The sequence below is a fragment of the Lingula anatina genome, chromosome 5 (assembly GCF_051362555.1).
Source record: "Lingula anatina isolate TDL-2025a chromosome 5, LinAna3.0, whole genome shotgun sequence".
Classification (NCBI taxonomy): Eukaryota; Metazoa; Brachiopoda; class Lingulata; order Lingulida; family Lingulidae; genus Lingula; species Lingula anatina.
The window spans coordinates 23,616,324-23,622,601 of NC_141771.1; the positions used below are offsets into that span (position 1 = coordinate 23,616,324).

The following is a 6,278-nucleotide window of genomic DNA, read 5'->3' on the forward strand; positions in this document are numbered from 1 at the left end:
ATATATATATATATGTAATTAACATTAACAAGCAAATGAAAAAAAACGAGACATGTATCAACCCCAACTCTGAGTTTCACGGGCATACCCAGAAGGTATGTCAGATAGTCAGGAGGTGTTTATTTGAAAACATTGCATAAGGCTCAACTAATGCAATGTGCAATGTATCGTCAGGAGGTGTTTATTTTTCAAAAAAATAAATAATAAAATGTATGTTGAATCGTGACCACATTAAAAGGGATCAAAGGTCATACAAGGTCAAAACTGAAGTATTTTTAAAAAATAAGCCAACAGAATTTACTTAGTCAGAATTTTTGAATCTAAAAATGTTTTTAGAGTATGATTGGTAAATGCAGTCTAAATCTCAGATATTTAACAGGGTCTCGGGATTTCATCTTACAGCATGTTAGATCTATGACTGATACCAATACTTCTGAGGGGTTTAGTTAAATTGCCAAGAAAAAGGGGGGGCAGGGAAAGGACATCACTCACAATAGAAATTCTAAGTAAGGTATGGCATTGATTTGTATATTATCATACAGCTAAAGACATATTCTTAACATTTAAATTGTAAATGTTACGTTAAATTGAATGATGTCTTTGTAAACTGGGGGCAAATGTCATACTAAGTCAAATATTTGAAGTGTAAAATTGAACCCTAAAATTCAAGCCTAAAAAATTCCTTACCGTAAGCTTAAGGCCAACCTGGTCGAAGTCCTTCATCAGACTGATGGAAGCAGTTAATAATAATAATAATAAAACACTTCTTTAAAAACCGCGCTACACATGCGTCTCAGCGCTGTTTACATAAAAAATATAACTCCACAGCCAGTATAGACTAAAAACAGAATACTTAAAAATTTTAAAAACTAAAAAGGTGCTATAAATTAAAGTATTCTTTAAATAAAAAAGTTTTTAATTTCTTCTTAAAACAGTAATATGAGTCATCCAGAGACACATTAGATCTTGTGATAAAATTAGACCATAAAATCGGTGCACAAATCTCGAAACTTCTGTGTCCATATGTCTTAAGAGTCTTTTTAGTGTCTTTTCGCTTAAGTTGAAGTTGTCCACTAGATCGAAGTGATCTGATAGGAGTTAAAAGTTCTATGGTAGAGTTTAAGTAAAATGGACAGTCGCCCTTTAAAATCTTAAAAGTCAAAAGTAACATTTTAAAAATAATTCGTTGAGACACGGGTAGCCAGTTGGTCACACTCACTGACCGCTAGGTGGTATAGCGGCCAGGACCCTCTTATAAATGTCAGGAAGATTCCCCCCCCCCCCCCCTGTTCGTGGCTGGTGACGGCTGATGTTGATAGCCTCTCGTATCTAACGCAGGATGTCAGATGACTCGGATTCAAGGATCTTGGTTGAATTCCAGTCGATACTGTGGCCGGTGTCTATTACATGTTCAGAAATGGCAGAGCTGGTTTTGCTCATGAACCAGTCTAGTTTCTTTATATATGAGAATATGAGTTCAAACTAGGATTTTTGGATATCTTTGATAAATCTAATTTTTGTTTAAAAAATCACGGAGTTTAGATGATTTATTTTAGAGTTTCTGGGGCCGGTTTCACAAAGCAGTACTTAGTTAGCGATCGGTAGTTAGCCTCTCGCTAGTTATAATGCTGTTTCACGAAGCAGTCGCTAGTTCTCTCGCTCGTTATTGTCTCGTTGTTGCCTTGGATATTTAACGACTGGTCAGACCAGTCGCTAACTCTAGAGTTTCATCGTACGCATGCGTAATGAGTGAAATAAAAAGGTTGCTTAGTTACCGTTGTCTGTCGTTTGTCTTTGTATCCAATATGGCGGCTACTTTTCTTGCTATCCGTACCGCCAGACGGCAACGTAGACTACGACGTTTTCATGAAAGGCAGAATCTATTAGAATATACACACGATGATGCAATTTAGCTGTGACAAAAAGAGCGGCAAAAAGGTGGTGGAGATCCTTAACGACGACCTCAAAGCAGACGTTCTTATGCATTTCCAGCCACCAAAAATTGGAGAGTAAGTGCTTTCGTGACACTTTTACGCATGAGTTCCACTTCCGGCAGACGGTTTCGAGACTACGGTGAGTAACGAGAGAACTAACGACCGAACTTTACGACTGAACTTAGCGATGAGTTAACGACTGCTTCGTGAAACACCCCTCGAAAATCGCTAAGTTTGCTCGTTAGCGAGGTAGTTCAGTAGTTAGTTGTTCTAACTAACTACTGCTTTGTGAAACCGGCCCCTGATATTTATAAATGATGCAACTTACTAGTGTGTGTACTGTAGCGGGGTCTTAGTTCAAATGCCCACAAATAGGGGTAGGAGAAGGAAATCATTAATAATATGGATATTAAGTAAGGTATAACTATAGTTTATATATCATTGTGTTGCTGAATGGTCCGTCTAAACATTTATGTAATATAGGAGTATAATTTGCATTTTGCTTTAAAGGGGGTCTTCCCGATATGAGGGAAAATGAAACATATCCCAAACTTTTTCTTATGTATGAAGGTCAAGATCTAAACCAAAATTCGCCTTTGAGGTAGACGGCAATCAAAATAATTAATTATTTCACATTCGAGTCTGTATTGGAGAACGTCCTCTCCCCAAAAAAAGAGAAGACGTCTACCGCAAGGTTTTAGCCAATCAGAGTGCGTTGCCTAAAATAGCACTCGTACACTAGGAGAAACAAATATGGCGCGGTGGAGTTCGAAGTAAGTCGTTTACAGATGCACGTTAGTTAAAACTCTCTCCTTTCATTGTTCGTGAACAGGTTTGTGCACTTAAACATTAAAAGAATTCATTTAACTTCTCGTCGGTTAAAATAGTCCAAAAATCAACGAATGGCTTGGAAATATTTACGACGGAGTGTAGCCTATTATGTCAACAGTGCTTGATACCGTAATTCTCAATGCCGATTCACCGAATGAGTAACTTGTACCAGGAAATATACCGGTGACATAATTAGAGAAAGTGATATTTTTCGGGTCAACTGAACCAGCCCTTTTCGGTTGGATATTTATGAACGACTGTTACTTTTTTTGTAGTTTGCTATGCTTTCTGAGCCGCAATTTTGACATCGCGATTTGCACGCACAGCGTAGCACGGACTACAAATGCGTTCCAGACGATTTTGATACTTACTGGCAGTAGTGGTGAGCATCGTGCAGATGACAAAATCGTCAATAGGAGTGCCTGAATTTTGTGCTACGCACACACGTATCTTATCTTGCTTTTTTAGTCGATGTGTTATTATACTTTTCAGATCGAGAGTAGGCCTATTGTTGATGAGGCAAGCAGTCAGAGCAGTCCAGAACTAGAGGGTAAAGAGCTACCTGAGGTAAAGAGTTTTCTGTTATTTTTAAATAATACAGGCCTTTTACTTAATCTGGCACATTCCTTAGTTTTGATAGTAATGTGTAGGACCCACCTTACCCTCACCTATAGGGGCCTATTAACATGTAATAATCCACACATACAAAAAAACTTATAGTTTAGGGATAACAATTGATACGCTTGAGTGCAGGACAATGATTAATTGAAGTGAAACCCATTTGGAACAGTTCATAACATTATAACGAGTAAGCAATTAAATCAGTGCCAATTATTATTATTATTAGTTTTATTATTATTTTACAGCATACTATCTTGTGATTTCAGCCTCATTAGAAAAAAAACCCTGTATAAAGGTTTAGTAGAGTTGGCAGTGACACATAGCACTTCCAGGTCCAGTACTAAAGAGGAGGAAGAGGTGTGAGATCAGGAGGATTGACTCAAGAACATGAATGGAGAATTCAGTAACTCACAGAAGAGGTATAAAACTCATTAAATCTTTATTGAAAAGATAAATTCTAAGTTTCTCACAATACACAAACACCATTCATATTCCTTCTTATTTTCAAAGTAAATTTATTCGATAAAATTTGGTGGTGTGAAATCCAGTCCTTATGGTTATTTTAGTGTTCATACATTTTCAAATATTTTATTTTTGCAGTAAGCTATTGTACATATCAAAACAGAAATGACAGATATAAAAGTGAATATATTTTTTTCATTATCAGAGCATACATGATGGTGTTGCCAAGAAAATGATGGTGTTGCCAAGGAAAGTGCTGAATACATTGTGACAAGTGTGATGGAAATCCTGGCCTTGCACTGGATATAAAGATGCTTTTGCTAGAGAATTTACCAGGCAATGACTCAGCATCAGTGGAGATGGGACTGGCCCATCTCCCACTCACTGTAATGTCCCCTACATTTTGACTGCCGTTGAATTTTACTGGATTACTTCACTTTGAAGAAAATCACAGAATAACTATTACCACGAGTATCAGTTTACTGACCAAACATTCATAAGACCTGTAATATGCAAGTCACTGAGTAGAAGGATTATTTTCATTCTACTGTAATTTGTGCAACCATTCAGTGAACATAAAAAAATAAAGGCATAGAAAAACAAGGTGCTTTCATTTATCCCTTTCTCACATCAAAAGTAAAATGCAACTCTGTATACAATCTGTTCATAAAATCAATCATTTTAAAAGTTAATGTCATACAAGGAAATAATGTATGTCTGGATGGATTTATAAAAAAAACGTTTATGTGAAGTAATCATCATTTTGATAAAAAAATTCTTATATACATATAAGGACCACGTTGCCTTGAGTCTCTTGGTTCCATCTGCACCATGACTGTTTAGAAATGTGTACTTGTAATTCTCATGTCAAATTCCTGGTTTGTAAGACTGGACTGTACCTTTATTTTTGCTAATTGTTTATGTAACAGCTTGAGGTCTTACTGTCATCCATGATTTTGAGTGCTTGCTTTGCTGCTTAGTATACCTAAAAACAAAACATTGACTATTGGAAAGACTTCAATGCATTTTTTGTGAAATTAATAGCACCCACTATCTGTAATGCTACGCCAGACATAAGAGCACCGAATAGAGCATGGTTATCAAAATTATTTGTTTCAAAATCCAATTTATTATATAATCTTCCCCACAATAAGTACTGATATCCTGTGCTTGTCACAATTCTAGGACTAAACTGCCATGGCAGCATTAAACTTTATAATAAAATGGCATTGCTCCAAGTACTAACATGCATTAGATTGATATTGATGGCAAGGTGTAATGAACATGGTAAAATAAACAGCTATTGTGTGTTTGGATTCTGGGTGTCAGGTACCTACTTTGGCTCTGGCTCTATGTTGGCCTTGAACCTGATGTTGGGGTAGATGTTACCACATGCATATTACCTGGATAAAAAAAATATAGGCCTATATACCAGTGTATTATCCTCATTCTCCAGAGATTCCCCATGAAGTCAACTTTTAAAAACGTAAACAGAGAATAAACATTTACTACCAACAGATGCTGCAATTAATGTGCTCGCTTTAAATCTTTTAATTTAAATTAAAAAGACTATTTAGCTCAATCCCTGTTTGTACTGACTGCTCTAAAGAATAATAAACTTTTCTGCGTACAGCAAGTATAACAGGGGCGGATCCAGAGATATAGGTCTATTCTGACAGTCTTCCGAGTAATGTTGATCCATCCTCCATTTTTGACCGCCTTTCGACAGAAATATTACATATACCCGCCAATGAAAACTTGAAAATCTAACCGTCTTCCGGAAGAACCAGAAGACGCCCTAAATCCGCCTCCTAAATATGTTCTCAATGAAAGAGTCGAACGTGATAAGAGATCGAAATAACCTACCCGTATCCGGCAGAATTTTGTCAGTTTCTCGCTTGTCAGTTTTATTTCCTACTTCTGCTTTGTCTACCTCACCGGCCTGCCAATGAAAATAACATCCTCTGCTTCTGCATTTCCCGTTTTATTTCCTTTTTCATTGTCCCGTAGAGTTATTCCTCTCTCTTTCAACTCACGTGTGCTCGGACTACCCTCCATCTTGGTTTGCAGTGACATCCGGGTCTTCTCCAGAGCGTAGTAAACAGTAGTATTCAGTCATATACAAATTGAGGCAAGTCCCAGAATTCCACGCGTAGGGGAGTAATGTCGAGAAGATTAGACGAAAAAAAAAAAAATGCTGCGCTTTTTTTCTTTAAGTGATCTTAAAAACCTATACCTCGACCTTTATTTTCTCAACGGTTTCGTGTGAGACATGCTTTGGGGTTCAGGATCAAATAGGCAAAGTTTCAGAGAAAGGCCTATTTAAGCGTCTACAGCGGAAAGACATCCTTTAAGAATAAATGATATCGACCCCCTCTATTAATTCGGCAATTGAACAAAACCCATCTGCAGGACTTGTAAACCTTAACA

At 37.0% G+C, this 6,278-nt stretch overlaps 2 long non-coding RNA genes across 2 annotated transcripts; one reads left to right on the top strand and one right to left on the bottom strand.

Annotated features, from left to right (window-relative positions):
* The first annotated feature begins 2,461 nt into the window (after positions 1–2,461).
* On the top strand, positions 2,462–4,451 carry LOC106170790 (uncharacterized). The gene is made up of 4 exons (XR_015334769.1): positions 2,462–2,707; positions 3,258–3,332; positions 3,653–3,805; positions 4,054–4,451. It is a non-coding gene; the product is annotated as an uncharacterized LOC106170790 (long non-coding RNA).
* On the bottom strand, positions 3,809–5,999 carry LOC147761941 (uncharacterized). The gene is made up of 3 exons (XR_015334770.1): positions 5,715–5,999; positions 5,186–5,251; positions 3,809–4,833 (listed from the first exon to the last, which is right to left on the bottom strand). It is a non-coding gene; the product is annotated as an uncharacterized LOC147761941 (long non-coding RNA).
* Positions 6,000–6,278: the final 279 nt, after the last annotated feature.